The sequence below is a fragment of the Leucoraja erinacea genome, unplaced genomic scaffold (genome assembly GCF_028641065.1).
Source record: "Leucoraja erinacea ecotype New England unplaced genomic scaffold, Leri_hhj_1 Leri_610S, whole genome shotgun sequence".
Lineage (NCBI taxonomy): Eukaryota > Metazoa > Chordata > Chondrichthyes > Rajiformes > Rajidae > Leucoraja > Leucoraja erinaceus.
In genome coordinates, this window is record NW_026576521.1 from 1 (window position 1) to 23,250 (window position 23,250).

The following is a 23,250-nucleotide window of genomic DNA, read 5'->3' on the forward strand; positions in this document are numbered from 1 at the left end:
ATAATAAAAATCCAATTATACATAACACAATAAGAACATGGAAACAAATAAAACAGAATTTAAAATTAAGAAACCTATCTCTTTTAATACCAATAGTCAATAATCCATCGTTTAAACCATCAATCATAGACAAATCATTTATACAATGGGAAATAATGGGAATTAAAACGCTCGAAGATCTGTATGAATTGGGGAATTTACTATCATTTCAACAACTACAACTGAAATATAATTTGAAAAATAACCAATATTTTAAATGTCTTCAAATTTGTGATTATCTGAAAAAACGCACAAAAGACTATCATAATATGCCTTCCGACTTATTGGATGAAGCAATGAAGACCAAGGCGGAATCAGCTAATTTAATATCGTACCTATATAATATAATTTTAAACATAGAAATACCCACAACAGATGGAATTAGAAAAGATTGGGAACAAGAATTAGCTATAAAAATCTCAAAAGAGACCTGGGATAATCATTTACTACAGGTGCATAAATGTTCGATCAACGTACGACATACGCTCATCCAATTTAAAACATTACATAGATTATATTATTCAAAAACTAAATTAAATAAAATCTTCCCTAATGTTTCACCAATCTGTGATAAATGCCTGTGTCAAGAAGCTACCATAGCGCACTCTTTTGTTTTTTGTACAAAAATCCAAAAATTCTGGTATGAAATATTTGATATTTTTTCAAAATGGATCAAAATAAAACTGGTACCAAAACCAGAATGGATTATCTTCGGAATATCGGAAGGTAACCCTGAATTAAACGTGTTTCAGAAGAATTTATTTAATTACGGGCTAATAATGGGAAAAAAGCTTATACTTAAATTCTGGAAAAATACGCCGACACCAACAATAAAAATGTGAATATCAAATATGTTTGAAACATTACATCTGGAAGAGATGAGATTCCTCCTAGCAGGTAAAGCAGACCAATTCCAAAAGACGTGGTCTATGTTTCTGGACCTATTACAAGTATGAGGTGCAATAGTAATTAAAAAAAAAACAAATATATAAATAAGTGGTATCAGGACCTGGTAACGGGAGGTAAAACAACAAAAACAGACTTGGTTGGTAGTCCCCTTTCTGCGGAGTTTAATGTTATAATAGAGCGATTGTTTCTATTTTCTCTTTCTTTCTTTTCTAGGGTCTATTTTCTCACTTTACTTCCTTCTCTAACTTCTTTCCTAAGGGGCTTTCTTTTCCCAACACTCTTGCACTTCACGACTCTCTTGCACTTTCTTTACTTTCCTTACTTCTACCTTTTTCTTAAAGCTCAAAAAAAAAATGAAGCGGTACAAAAAATGTATTAAGATATATGTGTTGTGTAGGATTGTAATTTACCGTACTTCTAATAAAAAAAAAAATAAAAAAAAAAAATAAATAAAATAAACACATGTCATCCAATAAAATGAAATAATAAAATGGTTGCTGTGTGGAATGAGCTTCCAGTGGAAGTGGTGGAGACAGGTTCGATTTTATCATTTAAAAATAAATTGGATAGGTATATGAACGGGAAAGAAATGGAGGGTTATGGTCTGAGTGCAGGTAGATGGGACTAGGGGGGAATAAATGTTCGGCGCGGACTTGAAGGGCCGAGATCGCCTGTTTCCGTGCTGTAATTGTTATATGGTTAATATTGTTTGACTTGGCACGCCAAATTGCCCCAGATGCCTGCATTTGGCCCATTGCTCTCTAATCCCTTCAGTATCAATATATCTTTCCAAGAATCATAACTGTTGCGTGACAAACCAGCTGGATACTTAGGATTAGTGATGCAGAATGGAAACAGATCCTCGGGCCACCAAGTCCACGCCGCCCATCGATCACCCGCTCACACTACGTCTATGTTATAATTGACAAGGGATAATTTACAGAGAATCTATGAACCTACAACCCCGCACGTTGGAATAAATGGAGAATAAATTCAGAAAGATAGGACTTACCATAGCCACCATATCCGTACGATTTTCCTGTTGAGGAAGTAGATTACAATAAGCATTGTTTGTAGGGAGAACATGCAGCACACCGCACAGACAGGTTAGGATCAAACACGCTGTGAGGCGGCGACGCTACCAGCTGTGACACTGTTAAAACATCTCTCCTTAAATTAGAAAGAGGGTTTAAACCCGTGTTATTAAAAATCCACACACCAGTATTCTGTTGTTCTAAAATTGAAAGATAAACTGAACGAAATACATTACCTCCGTATCCAACTGGATAAGAATCTGTGAAATAAAGAGAATTGTGTTATTATTGTATTTATGAATCGTGTAAATAATCACTATTCAAGCACAAGCCCAATGCTTCACCACATTACCTTTTCCCAATAGATGGATAGGTTGGAAAGACTAACATCCATAGTTGAGGCCAGTTCATTGGCTATATTTAAGAGCGAGTTAGATGTGGCCCTTGTGGCTAAATGGATCAGGAGATATGGAGTGAATGCACGTACGGGATACTGAGTTGGATGATCAGCCATGATCATATTGAATGGCGGTGCAGGCTGGAAGGGCCGAATGGCCTACTGCTGCACCTATGTTCTATGTTCTATGTTTCTATGAAACATTGGGTGGGGCGCAAAGTCTCCAGAGGTTTCCGTTCATGTTTCCTAAGTGGGACAGGGGCATTGTAACATTCCTACCAACGACCAGAGGTCTGTCCTGAAACACTATCTACCTCATTGGCGACCGACTGACTATCTGTGATCAGAATTTGCTGGCTTCATCTTGCACTGAACGTTGTTCCCTTTATCATGGATCTGTACACTGTGGACGGCTCGTTTGTTACAGTGAATTGTCTTTCCGCTGACTGGTTAGCCCGCAACAAACGCTGCTCACTGTGTCTCGGCACGTGACAATAATCTAAACTCAAACTCAAATTCGGTCACCTTTTATATCCAGGGAGCTCCTCAGTCAAAGACTTACCGACGGCGACGGCTGCGACGAGCACGACCAGGAGAAGACAAGGGGCCGACATGTTCGCGGTGAGTTGTCAGACTCGTGGTGATGTGAGCTGTGTAAAGCAGGCCTTTTATGTGCCTGAGAGCCACCTGACCGCAAAGTTGACTCCATGTGCAACGTGGCATTTGGCAAAAGCAATGATTCATCGCCACTCTAACTTGGGCAGGGATGAGTGAACATGTAACGTACTGGCTGTCAGAGAGATAAGAAAATGCGAACACTTGCACGGTCGAGCGGATTCAGAATTTATTGGTTTGCTGCCAGTTGAAATGTACCAGCTTGTTCAACTTTACCAAAAACATTGACCCCTGGCTCTTCATGTAATTGATCAGAGGAGGATAGGTAAATTGCCGAAGGGTGGCACGGTGGCACAGCTGGTAAAGCTACTGCCTCACAGCACCAGGTAGACTGCTTCGGTCCTGACCTTGGGTGCTGCCTATGTTTAGTTTAATTTACTTTATAGATACACCGTAGAAACAGCTTATTCGGGCCACCGAGTCAGCGGAGACTAGCAATCCCCGTGCACTAGCACCATCCTACACACCAGGGACAGCTTCTAATGTACTGCCTCTTGCAGCCACAAACATATTACTAGCAGTACACAATTTAGGTTTCCTTAGCAGTGTTCTCATGGCATCGTTATATGCCACCTTTAGTCTCAGCAAACTTGTCTTTCCACAGTTCGACCACAGGTGCGCAGTGGGGAGTGGTGTGCAGTATGCTCTAAATAGCGACATCTTCACCACATCTGCACACGCACCAAATTTACGCAAGAGAATATTCGCCTGTACATACAGCATGCGTCATTGCCTCTGCATTCTGCAGAGAGTTTGAACTTCTCCCTGTGACCGTGTGGGTTCGCATTCCTCCCAGGCTCCAAAGACGTGGAGCTTTTTAGGCCCATTGTCTTCGGTAAAACATATAAACTGTCCCTAGTGTATCCGATAATGTTACTGTAGTGGAATCGCTGGAGGGCCCGGACTCGGTCAACTAAATCAAAGTAAACTAAACTAAACATGACATATATGGCCCATCCTGTCGCTGTCCCTTTGGCATGCTACATTCCTACAAGAAATGGGAGATGTTGCCATTTCTAAAGTGTAACAGAGGGACAGAGGGGTCTAGGAATAACTGCACATAGTTCCCTGAAGGTGGAATCCCATGTTGTGGATAATGAAGTAGATTTTAAAAGTCTACAGAGAGATTTAGGCCATTTGGAAGAGTGGGCTGAAAGATGGCAGATGGAGTTTAGTGCTGATAAGTGTGAGGTGCTACATCTTGGCAGGACAAACAAAATAGGACGTACATGGTAAATGGTAGGGAATTGAGGAATGCAGTTGAACAGATGGGTCTAGGAATAATTGTGCATAGTTCCCTGAAGGTGGAATCTCATGTAGATAGGGTGGTAAAGAAAGCTTTTGATGTGCTGGTCTTTATAAGTCAGAGCATTGAGTATAGAAGTTGGGAAGTAATGTTAAAATTGTATAAGGCATTGGTGAGGCCAATTCTGGAGTACGGTGTACAATTCTGGTCGCCAAATTATAGGAAAGATGTCAGAAAAATAGAGCGAGTACAGAGGAGATTTACTAGAATGTTGACTGGGTTTCAGCCACGAAGTTACAGAGAAAGGTCGAACAAGATAGGTACTTGTTCTTTGTAGCGCAGAGGTTTAAGGGGGGACTTGATAGAGGTCTCTAAAATGATGAGAGGGATAGACAGAGTTGACGTGGATAAGCTTTTTCCATTGAGAGTAGGGTAGATTCAAACAAGAGGACACGATTTGAGAATTAAGGGACAAATGTTTAGGGGCAAAATGAGGGGGAACGTCTTTACTCAGAGAGTGGTGGCTGTGTGGAATGAGCTTCCAGTGGAAGTGGAAGTGGTGGAGGAAGTTTTCGATTTTATCATTTAAAAATAAATTGGATAGGTATATGGACGGGAAAGGAATGGAGGGTTATGGTCTGAGTGCAGGTAGATGGGGCTAGGTGAGAGTAAGTGTTCGGCACGGACGAGAAGGGCCGAGGTGGCCTGTTTCCGTGCTATAATTGGTATATGGTTATATGGTTACAATATTAGCATGACCTGCACAGTGTATTGTAGGGCTCTGGCGAGTGTTTTTGAGCAGTGGGTTCTCCGAATGCAGGTAATACTTCCTTGAAGGTGGTAACACAGGTAAAATAGGGAGGGGGTGGGGAGCTGGGTCCATACGCCTTTTGGAACATTGTCCTTCTTCAGTCAGAGTATTGAGTGTAGAAGTTGCGAGGTCATGTTGCAGTTATTTAAGGCGTTGATGAGCCCGACGTAGAGTATTGTGTTCAGTTCTGGGCACCATGTCACAGAAAAGGGTCAATTGGGAATGGGTAGACAGAAGATTTACGAAGATGTTGCCATGACTCCAGGGACTGTGCGATCGAGAGAGGTGCAACAGGCTGGGACAATATTCCTTACATGTTGGAGGACGAGGGGTGATTTTACAGAGGTGTATTAAGTCATGAAATGAATAGATCTGGTAGACGCACACTCTCTTGCCCAGATTAGTGGGATCGAGTAGCAGAGGACATAGGTTTATGGTGAAGGAGAAAATGTTTAATAATAATCCGAGGGGTAATGTTGTCACACAAAGAGTGGCGGGTGTATGGGACGAGCTGCCAGAGAATGTAGTTGAGACAGGGACTATTCTTGCCATAGAGGGAGTACAGAGAAGATTCACCAGACTGATTCCTGAGATGGCAGGAATTTCATATGAAGAAAGATTGGATAGACTCGGCTTGGACTCGCTAGAATTTAGAAGATTGACGGGGGATCTCATAGAAACTTTCAAAATTCATAAGGGGTTAGAAAGGCTAGATGCAGGAAGATTGTTCCCGATGTTGGGGAAGTCCAGAACAGGGGTCATCGTTTAAGGATAAGGGGGAAATCTTTTAGGACCGAGATGAGAAAAACTTTTTTCACACACAGAGTGTGGTGAATCTCTGGAATTCTCTGCCACAGAGGGTAGTTGAGACCAGTTCGTTGGCTATATTTAAGAGGGAGTTAGATGTGGCCCTTGTATCAGGGGGTATGGAGAGAAGGCAGGTACAGGATACTGAGATGGATCCGGTTTGCACATTGTATGAATCTATGACTGTGTGACTCCTACGCATGTGACTCCTCTCTTCATGCTCACTTGCCCTTGGCACTGCCCACAAGCCACGTTGGTGCCCCAAACTTGGCAAACGTGGGAGCTTGCAAAGGAACTGGCTGAACATTGTTTTCTTTCTACTTGAGATAATCATCTGAGAACAGTATGCCCCTTATTTCATTTGACATCTTCAAACATTCCATCAGCACTCATGAGCTGTTGCCGATGTGATCTGCTGCAGTCTTTTCAGTTTGTAAGGGGGGGGATATTACTTCAGCATGGTAACATTGATTGCACTAGAAAGGGATTCATCGGGGTTCACCTTGATTGCCCCAGAAAGCAATTTATCATAGAGACACAGAAACATAGAAAAAAGGTGCAGGAGGAGGCCATTCGTCCCTTCACCAGCACCGCCATTCATTGTGATCATGGCTGATCGTCCCCAATCAATAACCAGTCCCTGCCTTCTCCCCATATCCCTTGATCCCACTAGCCCCTAGAGCTCTATCTAACTCTCTCTTAAATCCATCCAGTGATTTGGCCTCCACTGCCCTCTGTGGCAGGGAATTCCATAAATTCACAACTCTCTGTGTGAAAACGTTTCTCTTCAACTCAATCCCAAATGGCCACAGATTCACAACTCTCTGGGTGGAAATGTTTCTCCTCATCTCAGTCCCAAATGGCCACAGATTCTCAACACTCTGGGTGGAAAAGTTTCTCCTCATCTCTGTCCCAAATGGTCACTGATTCACAGCTCTCTGGGTGGAAATTTTTCTCTTCATCTCAGTCCCAAATTGCCACAGATTCACAACTCTCTGGGTGGAAATGTTTCTCCTCATCTCAGTCTTAAATGGCCGCCCCTTTATTCTAAGACTGTGCCCCCTGGTTCTGGACTTGCCCAACATTGGGAACATTTTTTCCTGCATCTAGCTTGTCCAGTCACTTTATAATGTTATATGTTTCCAAAGGGCCCCCCCCCCCCCCGGGTACATCACATCTTGGTTACACAAAAAAGCTGGAGAAACTCAGCGGGTGCAGCAGCATCTATGGAGCGAAGGAGATAGGCAACGTTTCGGGCCGAAACCCTTCTTCAGTCTGAAGAAGGGTTTCGGCCCGAAACGTTGCCTATCTCCTTCGCTCCATAGATGCTGCTGCACCCGCTGAGTTTCTCCAGCTTTTTTGTGTAACCTCCGATTCTCCAGCATCTGCAGTTCCCTCTAAAACACTGTGTATACATCACATCTTGGTTTGGCAACCGCTCCATCCAAGACAGCAAGAAATTGGAGAGATTTGTGGACGCTGCCCAGACCATCACATAAACCAACTTCCATGCTATTGACTCCAGATACATTTCACACAGCACCAGCAAGGCCACAGTTCTAATCAAGGACCTCAGTCAACCCGGGCACTCCCTTTTCTATCCTCTTCTATCTGACGAGATATATTGAAGTGTGAAAACGCACACCTCTTCGGCCCATAATGTCCTTACTGGGCATGATGAAGCAAAACTAACCACATCGAAAGCCCCTGTCCCACTTAGGCGACCTAAACAGCCACCTCTGGTGACCTTGCCCGCCACCCAAGGTTTCCATGAGGTCACCGGAGGTTTTGGTCACTCTCCCTAATGGTCTAAAGTGGTTCCCGCGTGGTCGAAGTTGCTGCTATTTTTTCATCATGATTAAAACCGGCCTCGACTAAAAATAAGTTGCCGTTTTAAAAATCGATATTTTTTTAGTCGCAGGTCTAGTTGAAGCCGGTTGCGACGCTAGTCGAAGGTAGTCGAGGGAGGTCCCTTGAATGTCCCTCCAATCCCTGCAGACACATGGGTCATATAATCATAGTGTCATGAAATACAGCATGAAAGATGCCGTTGGGACAATTTGGCCATTCCGACCAACGTGCCAAATATACATTATTTCCACCTGCCTGTGTTTGGCCAATATCCCACTAAACCTATCGTATCCATGTGACTATATACGTGTTGCTTAAACACCATTGCAGGTAGCTCGTCCCCAGCTCGCCTCGACGCTGCACTTGGACCGCTGGACCGCGGGAGAAGAACAAAGGGAAGAGATAAGACTTTGCCTTCCATCACAGTGAGGAGTTGTTGGAGTTTCACTGTGATGGATGTTTGTGTAAACTGTGTTAAGTGTGTGTCTTTGGTTTTTTTGTAATGAATCAAATCCTAGCCTGTTCACCATCTCCCTGCAGCTCAGGAACCTTGCGTCCTGGCAACCTCCATGTAAACCTTCTCTGCACCATTTCCAGCGAAATAACATGTTTCTTCCAAATGTGTGGTTGTATAAAAGCCTCTAAAACTCTACCATTGTATCTGGCTTCACGGCTCCATACAGGCACCCGCCACCCTCTGTATAAAAAACTTGCCGCGCTCATCTAATTTACGCTGTACCCCTCTTACCTTTAAGCTATGCCCTCTACATACAAACATAGAAAATAGGCTCAGGAGTAGGCCATTCGGCCCTTCGAACCTGCACCGCCATTCAATATGATCATTGCTGTTCATCCAACTGAGTATCCCATACCTGCCTTCTCTCCATACCCCCTGATCCCTTTAGCCACAAGGGCCACATCTAACTCCCTCTTAAATATAGTCAATGAACTGGCCTCAACTACCTTCTGTGGCAGAGAATTCCACAGATTCACCACTCTCTGTGTAAAAATTGATTTTCTCATCTCGGTCCTAAACGATTTCCCCTTTATCCTTAAACAGTGACCCCCTTGTTCTGGACTTCCCCAACATCGGGAATAATCTTCCTGCATCTAGCCTGTCCAACCACTTAAGAAATTTGTAAGTTTCTATAATATCCCCCCTCAATCTTCTAAATTCTAGCGAGTACAAGCCGAGTCTATCCAGCCTTTTGTTCATATGAGAGTCCTCTAATCTGTAAAACATTTACCCTGGGGGAAAGCAAAATTTTGACACTACCACATATGTGCCTTTCATAAATTTAAATACTTATATTATGTCTCCGCTCAACTTCCGGCGATTCAGAGAAAATATTCAAAAGTTTGTCCAACCTCTGCTTGTATTTCATACCCTCTCACCCGGGAAATTCCAGTCAATTTATTCAGCAAGAAAGGTTACCCAAGATGGACAGAATATGCTGGCGTAACTGAGCGGGACAGGCAGCATCTACAGGTAGAAGGCACGAATGAGGTTTAGGCTCGAAATCCTTCTTCAGCCTGAGCTTAATCTGAAGAAGGGAATCGACCCGAAACGGCCCCCATTCCATCTATCCAGAGATGTCGCGTGTCCCGCTGAGTTATTCCAGCATTTGTGTACATTTTCGATGTAATTCAGCATCTGCAATTCCTTCCTACTCATGAAAGACTACCCATCCCATTTTAGGAAACGATGAATGGAATTGTCCTCCTTGCGACGAGCTGTCTCAGTAAATCTTCTTAATTCACTATGGTTAAAATGGATTAGTCATTGTAATCTTAGCCCCCCTTCGGTCATGGCTGGCCATGGGTGTCTCATAGTTGCTACTCCCTATGTGGAGGACGCATGTGCGTGACTTTGTTTAACGATCCTAGACAGATCTGTGTCAGGATCGTGTGGTATGGAGTCCATGAAGATCGCAGACCCTTTTCTGCTGCAGCCTTCATCAGCCTTCCTAGCCGTTGTACTAGATGCTCTACTAAGGTTTTCCGCCTGTTCGCCCGTTTAAGGTGTTGGTTCGATTACCTTATGTCAGAGCCCTTCCCGTCAACCTTGCCGCCATGGGTGGCGTTACCTGGAGCATAGTTCCAGACGGCAGCGCGCTCAGGATCTCAGGTCCACACAAGCTCCTCCATCATAACAGGGTAACAATCCGCGGAGAAGAATTTATATGTCATAAACAAATGTAAAGTATAGTTTAGTTTGGAGATACAGCGCGGAAACAGGCTCTTGTGGTCACCGAGTTGATGGCAAACAGCGATCCGCGCACAGTCAAACTATCCGACACACACAAGGATAAAGGACCAGTCACACCCCGCTATCGTGAACGTATTGGTATTGACTTGATTAAAAAACGCCTTTGGTTTGGAAATGCTAAAGCTCAGTTGCCTAATTAAAGTTGACTCGCCTAATTAATGTTGCCTTGCCTAATTAAAGTTGCCTTGCCTAATTAATGTTGCCTTCCCTAATTAAAGTTGCCTTGCCTAATTATAGTTGCCTTGCCTAACTAAAGTTGCCTTGCCTAATTAAAGTTGCCTTGCCTAATTGATGACAAATATGACATTGATGAGAAATATGCATCTGACCCAGACCAGACCCTACCTCGGCGTTTTTATCACAACACCCTTATCTGATATGTTCCGCACAAACTTCCTGCCTCTGGTTGAGAAAGCTGAAAGAGATTTTGACCGCTGGTCAGTTTTACCGCTATCCCTCGTGGGCCGGATACATCTGGTCAAGATGGTCGTCCTACCCAAATTCCTGTATCTTTTCCAGCACGTCCCTATACTTATCACTAAATCTTTTTTTGATAAATTAGAAAGGACAATATCTAAATTTTTATGGGGTAGCAAACCGGCTAGTATCCGAAAGGCGATACTGCAGTCTCCTAAGAGTGACGGCGGTTTGGCACTTCCTGACTTTAGGCGATACTATTGGGCAGCTAACTTGCAAAAACTCCTGTATTGGATGAATGATGATTGCGACCACCTACCGACCTGGGTATACATGGAAAAGGCCAGTTCACATCTCCCGTTGCGGTCTGTCCTATGCTCCCAACTCACCCTTCCTATAACATCTGTGGGTGCAGGCCCAATTGCGTCCCTCTCGCTCAAGATATGGTCAACTCAGGAAAAACTTCGGTTTACAAGGCCCTTCCATCTTGACCCCACAGCTTAAAAACCACATCTTTAAACCTTCAAGTACAGACCACGCATTCAAAACCTGGCATAGCAACGGTATCAGTAGTATCAAAAACCTATACAAGGATGGCATCTTTTCGTATTTTGCGGAGCTTTCGTCCAACTATAGCCTCCCAAACTCCCACCTTTTTCGTTTTTTCCAGATTAGGGATTTTGTGAAGAAGACATTCCCCCATTTCCCAAATCGCCCCCCTGAAACCCTGACCGATACCATCTTAGCTCTAGATCTCAACCGTAAGAAATGCATCTCTGTTTTGTATAACTTGTTAGGGTCGGTTATATTGAAACCTCATATCTCATTAAAAGCTGCGTGGGAGGGTGAGCTGAATACGAAACTAACAGACCAGCAATGGGACTCTGCCTTGGATTTGATCCATTCTTCCTCCATATGTGCCCGTCATGGCCTAATCCAATGCAAAGTCCTTCACAAAGTCCACTACACAAATGCAAGATTATCTAGAATTTACTAGAATTATCTAGAATTATCTAGAGTTAGGGACACCTGCAACACATGCAATCAATCCTCTGCCAACCATAGCCATATGTTTTGGTCTTGCCCTAAGCTAGCAGCCTTTTGGAGGAGTGCTTTCGACTTGATAAGCAGAGCCTACGGCCAGACTATTCCTCAAAACCCACTGTCAGCCATTTTCCGTACCCCTCCCAACACCAACCTCTCTGTTGCGGTGAAACGGGTTCTAGCTTTTACAACCTTGTTAGCCCGGAGACTGATCTTGCTTAACTGGAGGCTCACCTGTCCCCCGACACACACCCGCTGGATTAAGGAGGTGCTTTACAATTTAAAGCTTGGAAAACTTAGGTTCTCTCTCAAAGGCTCTACCAAGACATTCCTAGATACATGGAACCCTTTCTTGGAACTTGTTAACTCTCTCAACTTGTCCCCGGGCTCGGAAGAGGACTGAGTGCTCTCCACCATTGCTCTGCTCTACTGCAGCTGCTCTCCCCTTAACCCACCCCCCCCCACACTTATTTATTTAATTACTTACTTATTTACTGTTATTAATGACCCACTTTTTTCTTTTAGTACTTTTTGTTTCGTTTATCTTACCATATTTGTGTGGACGTGTATGTATGTGAGTGTTGTTTGTCCCCTTGGTTCCGACCTGATTCGGGTGGGTTGAAGGTGGGTAAGGGTAAGGGCTTTGAGGGTCGCTTACATACTGTTGCACAATTATGCCTTGACTGTCACTGTCTGTTATCATTGTATGTATGCAAATTGCTGTGAAATTCAAATAAAAAGATTTAAATCAAAAACGTATTTAGAGACATAGCGTGAAAATAGGCCTTTCGGCCCACAGAGCCCACGTCGACCAGCGATCACCCCGTACATTATCCTGCATCCATAGACTATCCTACCTATAAACCTGTCCTATCTGCCGCAACTCCACCGTGTAACTGAAGGTATTCTAAATTACACAGGTATAAGTAACTGCCTTGCCTATGTTCCAATCTACTTCAGTCCTTTGCAAACACCTGTTTTCAATATTAGCGTGAGAAACTATTCCAAACAATACCTACTGGAGCAGGTCACTGGTCGGAAAGGTCACCTTATCTGATAAACAGCAATTGCCAAATTCTCCATTAAGAAAGCGATAAAAGTTTGTAAAATGTTGGCTATGGCAACGCGGCAAAACGTTCGCAAGTGGTGTAAACATTCCAGCTCTCAGTGCAGGAGGGGGAGCAGGAGGAGCAGTCCATGTATCCGAAGACCTCACTCACCCACCCCGTTCTTTCTTTTTTCCCTGAACCCTTTCCGAGAATGGTACAGAGTTTAGAAACGAGCTGCACCAGACTCAGGAACAGCTTCTTCCCACCTGTTATCAGGTTTGTGAACGGCCCGTACATAAGCTCGGGTCATGTCCGATACACCTCTACCACTTTGAGGATATTGGACTTTGTGTATGGTCCACACATTAGCAAGGGCACTGCCCAATTCATCTCTACTCCATTGCAGACATTGGACTTTGTCTATGCAAACGGATAACCATATAATATAACCATATAACAATTACAGCACGGAAACAGGCCATCTCGACCCTTCTAGTCCGTGCCGAACACATATTCTCCCCTAGTCCCATACACCTGCGCTCAGACCATAACCTTTCATTCCCTTCCCGTCATATAACTATCCAATTTATTTTCAAATGATAAAAACGAACCTGCCTCCACCACCTTCACTGGAAGCTCATTCCACACAGCCACCACGCTCTGAGTAAAGAAGTTCCCCCTCATGTTACCCCTAAACTTCAGTCCCTTAATTCTCAAGTCATGTCCCCTTGTTTGAATCTTCCCTACTCTCAGTGGGAAAAGCTTTTCCACGTCAACTCTGTCTATCCCTCTCATCATTTTAAAAACCTCTATCAAGTCCCCCCTTAACCTTCTGTGCTCCAAAGAATAAAGACCTAACTTGTTCAACCTTTCTCTGTAACTTAGTTGCTGAAACCCAGGCAACATTCTAGTAAATCTCCTCTGTACTCTCTCTATTTTGTTGACATCCTTCCTATAATTAGGCGACCAAAATTGTACACCATACTCCAGAATTGGCCTCACCAATGCCCTGTACAATTTTAACATTACATCCCAACTTCTATACTCAATGCTCTGATTTATAAAGGCCAGCACACCAAAAGCTTTCTTTACCACCCTATCTACATGAGATTCCACTTTCAGGGAACTGTGCACAGTTATTCCCAGATCCCTCTGTTCACCTACATTCTTCAATTCCCTACCATTTACCATGTACGTCCTATTTTGATTTGTCCTGCCAAGATGTAGCACCTCACACTTATCAGCATTAAACTCCATCTGCCATCTTTCAGCCCACTCTTCCAACTGGCATAAATCTCTCTGTAGACTTTGGAACTCTACTTCATTACCCACAACCCCACCTATCTTAGTATCATCTGCATATTTACTAATCCAATTTACCACACCATCATCCAGATCATTGATGTACATGACAAACAACAACGGACCCAACACAGATCCCTGTGGCACCCCACTCGTCACTGGCCTCCAACCTGCCAAACAACCATCCACCATTACTCTCTGGCATCTCCCATTCAGCCACTGTTGAATCCATCTTGCTACTCCACCATTAATACCCAACCATTGAACCTTCTTAACCAACCTTCCATGAGGAACCTTGTCAAAGGTCTTACTGAAGTCCATATACACAACATCCACTGCTTTACCCTCATCAATTTCCCGAGTAACATCTTCAAAAAATTCAAGAAGATTAGTCAAACATGACCTTCCAGGCACAAATCCATGTTGACTGTTCCTAATCAGAACCTGTTTATCCAGATGCTTATATATATTACCTCTAAGTATTCGTTCCATTAATTTGCCCACCACTGACGTCAAACTAACAGGTCTATAATTGCTAGGTTTACTCTTAGACCCCTTTTTAAGCAATGGAACAACATGCGCAGTACGCCAATCCTCCGGCACTATTCCCGTTTCTAATGACACTTGAAATATTTCTGCCATAGCCGCTGCTATTTCTACACTAACTTCCCTCAATGTCCTAGGGAATATCCTGTCCGGACCTGGAGACTTATCCACTTTTATATTTCTCAAAAGTGTCAGTACTTCCTCTTCTTTGAATCTCATAGTTTCCATAGCTACTCTACTTGTTTCCGTTACCCCACATAATTCAATATCCTTCTCCTTGGTGAATACCGAAGAAAAGAAACCGTTCAATATCTCCCCCATCTCTTTTGGCTCTGCAGATAGTTGTCCACTCTGACTCTCTAATGGACCAATTTTATCCCTCGTTATCCTTTTGCTATTAATATAGCGGTAGAAACCCTTCGGATTTACTTTTACCTTACTTGCCAAAGCAACCTCATATCTTCTTTTAGCTTTTCTAATTTCTTTCTTAAGATTCTTTTTACATTCTTTATACTCTTCAAGCACCTCATTTACTTCATGCTGCCTATAATTATTGTAGATCTCCCTCTTTTTCCCGAACCAAGTGTCCAATTTCCCTTGAAAACCATGGCTCTTTACAATTTTTACGATTTCCTTTCAACCGAACAGGGACATAAAGATTTTGTACTCTTAAAATTTCACCTTTAAATGTACTCCATTTCTCTTCCACATCTTTCCCATAAAACAAACTGTCCCAATTTACTCCTTTTAAATCCTTTCGCATCTCCTCAAAGTTAGCCTTTCTCCAATCAAAAATCTCAACCCTAGGTCCAGTTCTGTCCCTCTCCATAATTATATTGAAACTAATGGTATTGTGATCACTGGACCCGAACTGTTCCCCAACGCATACCTCTGCCACCTGACCCATCTCATTTCCTAACAGGAGGTCCAGCACCGCCCCTTCTCTAGTAGGTACTTCTATGTATTGCTGCAAAAAACTATCCTGCACACATTTTACAATCTCCAACCCATCCAGCCCATTTACAGAATGTGTTTCCCAGTCTATGTGTGGAAAATTGAAATCTCCCACAATCACTACCTTGTGCTTACTACTAATATCTGCAATCTCCTTACATATTTGCTCTTCCAATTCTCGATCCCCATTTGGCGGTCTATAATACACCCCTATAAGTGTTGCTACCCCTTTCCCATTTCTCAGTTCCACCCAAATAGCCTCCCTAGACGAGCCCTCTAATCTATCCTGCCAAAGCACTGCTGTAATATCTTCCCTGATAAGCAATGCAACACCTCCACCTCTTGCCCCACCAATTCTATCACACCTGAAGCAACGAAATCCTGGAATATTTAGTTTCCAATCACAGCCCTCCTGCAACCATGTTTCACTGATCGCCACAACATCATACTTCCAGGTGTCTATCCAGACTCTAAGCTCATCCACCTTTCTTACAATGCTCCTAGCATTAAAATATACACATTTAAGAAACCCACCCTCTCTTATTCTCTGTTTATTGTCTTTTTCTTCTCTCTCCCCTACATTTTGGGTCAGAGTGCTACCATTCTCTGCCCCCTGCCTCACACACTGACTGCTAGCTTTCCAAATTTTTAGTCCCTCCCCCCAACCATACTAGTTTAAAGTCTCCCCAGTAGCCTTTGCTAATCTCCCCGCCAGGATATTGGTCCCCCTTGAGTTCAAGTGCAACCCGTCCTTTCTGTACAGGTCGCACCTTCCCCAAAAGAGGTCCCAATGATCCAGAAACTTGAATCCATACCCACTGCCCCAGTCCCTAATCCACTCATTTATCCTCCACCTCGCTCCATTCCTACTCTCACTGTCGCGTGGCACATGATGTGCTATAACGCTGAAGGGCCTGTCCCACTAGCATGCGACCTGCATGCGGCTAGCGCGACCTAAAGGGCCTGTGCCACGAGCATGCGACCTGCATGCGGCTAGCGCGACCTAAAGGGCCTGTCCCACGAGCATGCGACCTGCATGCGGCAAGCGCGACCTAAAGGGCCTGTGCCATGAGCATGCGACCTGCATGCGGCAAGCGCGACCAAAAGGGCCTGTCCCACTAGCATACGACTGCATGCGGCAAGCGCGACCAAACCAGAAGCGGGGGCCGCGCGGAGGTCGAGTGAGTGACGTGAAGTTCGCACGTGACGTACGGCGTTGAGGCGGCGGCGGGCCGACAGGCCGTTGTCGCGCGGAATTTTTGAACACGGTCAGTTTTCCGGATCCCCGCGCGATGCCGGGACCAGCTCCGCACGACTCCATACGGCTCCGGCGATCGAAGTGGGACCAGCACCGCGAGGCCGTACGGCTCAAGCGACCACGTTAGGTCGCGCTTGCCGCATGGAGTCGCATGCTGGTGGGACAGGCCCTTAACAAGTACTTGATTAGTTGATTGATTGTTTGGTACGTATGTCAGGGGTTATGCGGCGAAGGCAGGGGAATAGGGTTGAGAGGGAAAGACTCCATGTACTCCAACATATGAATTATGGATTATATTCTGCACAAGTATCTTCTCCTTCACGGTATCCATTGCGCTAGATTGTGATTTGATTGCATCTATGTGTGGTGGATCTAATCTCTTTCGATAGCATGCTGAACAATGCAGTTCACTCCACCTTGGTACATGTGGTAACAACAAACTTAATACTTATCAATTCATCACTTTGCTGGAAACCGGACTGCCCGGTGGAAACCCACACGGGTCGCAGGGAGAACGTGTAAATTCCACAGACAACACCGGAGTTCAGGATCGAACCCAGGTATCTGCTGCTCTACCAGCTTCGGTTCCGATCCTGAACTCGGACGCTGTCAGTGAGGAGGTTGCACGTTCTTCCTGTGATCGCGTTGTTTTCACTGGGTTCACTTTTTGTTTGCAACGTTACAACAACGCGTATGTCCGTTGGTTAATCGGCTTCTACAAATTTGCAGCAGTGTGTCGGGGAGTGGACTACAAGCTGGGATAACATATAGCATGAGATCGATGGTCGCTGTGGAAACTGCCTAGGTTCAAGATACAAGATAAATGTAATTGTCACGTGTGCCAGATGGCACAGTGAAATGAATTCCCATACAGCTTCTGTGCAAAACACAGCATTTCACTGCTGCTAGGTATATTTGACCATGAAGTACAGTATCATTAGCATCTGTACATCACCACTCATATGACCGTACTTTAATCCATCCAACCAGAGTTTGATTTCACAAAGGTTATCGTTACATCCTTGCCTGGATGATATTCCATTTGTCACCACAACCCGTAAAGGGCCTGTCCCACGAGCATGCGACTACATGCGGCAAGCGCGACCTAACGTGGTCGCTTGAGCCGTACGGCCCACTTCGATCGCCGGAGCCGTATGGAGTTGTGCGGAGCTGGTCCCGACATCGCGCGGGGCTCCGAAAAACTGACCGAGTTCAAAAATTCCTCGCGGCAACGGCCTGCCGGCTCGCAGTCGCCTCGATGCCGTACGCAGCGCCTCGACGCCGTACGTCACGCGCGAACTTCCCGCGGACTTCGCTCGAACTTCACGTCACTCACTCGACCTCCGCGCGGCCCCCACATCTGGTTTGGCCGCGCTTGCCGTCTGCAAAGACATGCTGTCTGTAAAGACAGTAATCAGATCACCGACATGCTGATCACGTCAGTTTAGTTTAGTTTAGTTGAGATACAGCTCGGAAAAAGACCCCGCAGCCCACCGAGTCCGCACCTGTGCTACACACTAACACCATCCTACAAACTACGGGGACTCTACGAATTTACCGGAGCCAATGCACCTGCAAACGTGTACTACTTTGAATTGTGTGGGAAACCGTTGAACCCGGAGAAAACCCACGCAGGCCACGGGGAAAACGTACAGACAGCGTCCGTAGTCAGGAATGAACCCGGGTCTCTGGCGCTGTTAGTAAACAACTCTACCGCTGCGCCACTGGGCCGCCCATACATACATATTATACACATGTTCAGGCAGAGAAAGATAGAGTCGTGTTTAGTATGGGTGTCAGGGATAATGGGGAGAAGACAGGGGAATGGGGTTAGGAGGGAGAGATCGATTGGCCACGATTGAATTCCGGATTTTCCAATCCGAAAATACCGGAACACTCCACCACCACTCCAGCCTCCTGTCACCAGTCCATGTTTTTATCCGTTTCCCCAAATGTCCTCCGATTTCTTGTTCCAAAAGCTACCACGCAGATCCTGGTCGTGAATCTGACAGGACTCCATGTACCTAACGTCCACTGCTCTGCCTTCGTCACTGTTTTAGTTACCTCCTCAAAAAAGCTCATTCGTGTTATTGAGAAATGAGCCTCCATTATGACTTCTCCTCACCAAACCATTCATTCGCAAGCGATCATACATTCTGCCCCACATAACCCTAGGGTGACACAACGTAGAACCAGGCCGTTTGGCCCAACTTGCCCACGCCGGCTAACATGTCCCAGCTGCACTAGTCCCACATGCCGAAGTTTGGTCCATATCCCTCCAAACCTGTCCTATCCATGTACTTGTCGATCTGCTTCTTAAACGTTTGTGATTGCCACAGCCTCAACTTCCTCTACTGCCAGCTTGTTCCATACCTGCACCACCCTTCGTGTGAAAAATATTACCCTCAGATTCCTATTAAATATTTTCCCCTTCCTCTTAAAAACCTCTCCAGGACTTCGAGGGATCGCCGCCCTCCAATTTCCAGGCACTGTGCGTTCAGATGGAGGATTTTGTCAGTTACTAAATGATTGAACACAGACACAAAAACGTGGCGTAGGTGTACGTGTATACACTATACGTGTTGCCTGATGGGATATGGACAAGAGGGAGTGACCAGGGTGCGATTCGTCCTTGATAATTCTGCTGGCCTTGCCGAGGCAGCGCGAGGTACAAATGGAGTCAATAGGAGTGACGTTGATGGGGGGGGGGTGGCCAACCTGTGAAATGCAAGCAAGAAACCCGCTGTTTTCATAAGCGATAGGAACAGAATTAGGCCATTTGGCCCATCAACTCTACTCCTCCGTTTAAATTTAGCTGATACTAGACCAAGTGCAGACCCGTTGGGTCTGTTCCCCCACCGTGCGGTTGTGGGGCGGGGGGAGGCGGCATGCAGCGTCACACACTAACTACCCCCCCCCCCCCCGCACTCACGCTAATGCAAGGGAGGAGGGGGAGAGAGAGAGAGAGAGAGGGGAGGAGAGAGGGGAGGGGGGAGGGGAGGGGGGAGGGAGGGGGGGGGAGAGGGGGGAGCGAGGGGGGGGGGGGGAGGAGAGAGAGGGGGGGAGGAAATGGGGGAGAGAGGGGGGGGGAGGGAGGGGGAGGGGGGGGGGGGGGAGAAGGAGAGGAGGGGGGGAGGGGGGGGGGAGGGGGGGGGGGGGGGGGGGGAGAGGGAGGGGGGGGGAGGAGATGCAACCTCCGGCAACCACCTGCAACCCTCCTTGATCAGGCAACTGTGAGGGAATTCTGCTCCTCTCTCTGACGGGGTTTCTACCGGCAGGTCGCCGACATGAAACATTAACCCAGGTCCTTTGGCCTCCAGCGTTATTCCAACCTTTTACTGTCACCTGTTCTTCAGTGTTTTGTGAATAAAATGAAGAAGGTGTTGAACCACAATAAATTTACCGGAGCCCCCGTAATTATCGTATCCATAGAAACATAGAAAATAGGTGCAGGAGGAGACCATCCGGCCCTTCAAGCCAGCACCGCCATTCATTGTGATCATGGCTGATCGTCCCCTATCAATAATTCTCCCCATATCCCTTGACTCCACTAGCCCCTAGAGCTCTATCTAACTCTCTCTTAAATCCATCCAGTGATTTGGCCCCCACTGCCCTCTGTGGCAGGGAATTCCATAAATTCACAACTCTCTGGGTGAAAACGTTTTTTCTCACCTCGGTCTTAAATGACCTCCCTTTATTCCAAGACATAGAAACATAGAAACATAGAAATTAGGTGCAGGAGTAGGCCATTCGGCCCTTCGAGCCTGCACCGCCATTCAATGTGATCATGGCTGATCATCCAACTCAGTATCCCGTACCTGCCTTCTCTCCATACCCTCTGATCCCCTGAGCCACAAGGGCCACATCTAACTCCCTCTTAAATATAGCCAATGAACTGGCCTCGACTACCCTCTGTGGCAGACAGTTCCAGAGATTCACCACTCTCTGTGTGTGTAGACTGTGTGTAGACCCTGGTTCTGGACTAGCCCAACATTGGGAACAATATGAATTTCCTGTGGGAGAAACAGACTGGTGTGAATGAAGTTTGCAGGAATTAATTCAGAAATCAACATTTTAACTCAGTCGAATATAGTATATATTTCTTAATTACCGAATCTTGTACTATGACCCCTCGTCAGTCCCGCAGCGAGCCGCTCACCTGATTCAGTCATCTGCTAATATGTTTAACCGGCTTTGAACAGTAGAATGCAATTGTACACAATTATAAAGGAAGAATCTTAGTGGGTTACTAAACATAGAAACATAGAAACATAGAGCATAGGTGTAGGAGTAGAACATTCGGCCCTTCGAGCCTGCACCGCCATTCAATATGATCATGGCTGATCATCCAACTCAGTATCCTGTACCTGCCTTCTCTCCACACCCCCTGATCCCTTTAGCCACAAGGGCCACACCTCACTCCCTCTTAAATATAGCCAATGAACTGGCCTCAACTACCTTCTGTGGCAGCGAATTCCAGAGATTCACCACTCTCTGTGTGAAAAATGTTTTTCTCATCTCGGTCCTAAAAGAATTCCTCCTCAACCTTATACTGTGACCCCTTGTTCTGGACTTCCCCAACATCGGGAACAATCTTCCTGCATCTAGCCTGTCCAACCCCTTAAGAATTTTGTACGTTTCTATAAGAGCCCCCCTCAATCTCTTCTAAATTCTAGCGAGTACAAGCCGAGTCTATCCCGTCTTTCTTCATATGAAAGTCCTGACATCCCAGGAATCAGTCTGGTGAACCTTCTCTGTACTCCCTCCATGGCAAGAATGTCTTTCCTCAGATTAGGAGACGAAAACAGGGCAGGTCAAACGCTGAACAGGCCAACTTGCATTTGAGGAGAAATAAAGTCTAGAGAGCGTGTTCTGGGATCGGGCACAGACCTTCACAACACTATAAACACATCCCGTATTCAGGGAAGACATTACGCAGCCTTAGAGCTGGTTATCGTGTATTCTGTTGAATTCTGGTCAGCGTCTAGAAAGTTGTGAGATTCAGGAACGAATGTATGTTTACCAGAATCATTGGTAGATTAGATGGTACTAGCTTCTGATTTCTAAACCGAAGTGAACCAAAACTAAGCTGAACTGCACTGAAATAGCCTGATCGGTAATGCACTGGACAGAACTAAGTTAGATTAAACTAATCTAAACTGCACGCGAAGTAACTGTATTATATGTGGCCCTTGTGGCTAAAGGGATCAGGGGGTTTGGAGAGAAGGCAGGTACGGGATACTGAGTTGGATGATCAGCCAAGATCATATTGAATGGCGGTGCAGGCGCGAAGGGCCGAATGGCCTACTCCTGCACCTATTTTGTTTGTATGTATATATGTATACCGCACTAACCTAACCTAAACTAAACTGAACTAAACGAAATCAAACCACATTAATCCGAACCACACTAAACTCAACGCAAATCAACTCACTGGACACAACTGAACTCAACGCCACATCCGCAGTGTTGAATCACGTCATTAACTGGAATATAATTACTCAATCATTTAATTTGTAAATATCTGTAAGCGATACGAACAAAGCCACCACCATCATACAAATAAAGCAAATGTTAATCAATATATTTGACCCCTTCATTGTTAAGGACGTGTTCTACCCCGGGCGGCGCTCAGCGTCCAGGAAACCCCCGCGGGGGACGTTGGACTGCGCGCAGTCCCACTGTAGGGCCACAGAAAGGTTTTGGCCCAATACGTTGCCTATCTCCTTCGCTCCATAGATGCTGCTGCACCCGTTGTGTTTCTCCACAATTTTTGTCTCCCTTCAACTGCACTCAACTTGACTCAACCGCACATCCGCATTTTCATTCATAAAAAAAAAATATAATTTTTTTTAATGTAAATATATGTAAAGTACAAAAATATACAAACAAACACACCACCATCATACAAATGAAGCAAATAGTCTTAATAAACTATTACGCCGTCAGTGTTACGGATGCTATCCATCCCCCGCGGCGCCCAGCGGTCCCGGACATCCCGAGGGTGCCGGTGGACTGCGCGTAGTCTCTCTTTAGTACCACCCGGTGGGGGACTTGACCCCGAAATAGTGGCATACAGATCGGGGAATAGCCTTCTTTCCACCTAGCGCCATGAATCGCGGATGGCCAGATTGATCAGGCCCAAGAGCTACCCAACCGGGACTTCTTCGGCCCTACCGAGTCCAATTTGCTCCGTTTGTCCAAAGATGAGGATGTTGAGTATGAAGTGCTGCCAGTGGGAAAGGAACAGCCCCTTTGGATATTGGAACAGAGGCTGCAACCACACACACGCCACATATCGTGAAACACAGACTCATCCAGACCACAAATGTAGCAGGTGGTTGGCGAGTCTGTGAACCGGGATAGAAACAGCTTGCATGTGGTTGCCTGGGTTTCAACAACTAAGTTACAGAGATAGGTTGAATAAGTTAGGTCTTTATTCTCTGGAGCGCAGAAGGTTAAGGGGGGACTTGATAGAGGTCTTTAAAATGATGAGAGGGATAGACAGAGTTGATGTGGACAAGCTTTTCCCTTTGAGAATAGGGAAGATTCAAACAAGAGGACATGACTTCAGAATGAAGGGACTGAAGTTTAGGGGTAACATGAGGGGGAACTTCTTTACTCAGAGAGTGGTAGCTGTGT

At 45.4% G+C, this 23,250-nt stretch overlaps 1 long non-coding RNA gene across 1 annotated transcript; it reads right to left on the reverse strand.

The window, feature by feature from the left end:
- Positions 1 to 18: 18 nt before the first annotated feature.
- LOC129694302 (uncharacterized) lies at positions 19 to 3,041 on the reverse strand. The gene is made up of 3 exons (XR_008722990.1): positions 2,942 to 3,041; positions 2,219 to 2,242; positions 19 to 1,987 (listed from the first exon to the last, which is right to left on the reverse strand). It is a non-coding gene; the product is annotated as an uncharacterized LOC129694302 (long non-coding RNA).
- Positions 3,042 to 23,250: the final 20,209 nt, after the last annotated feature.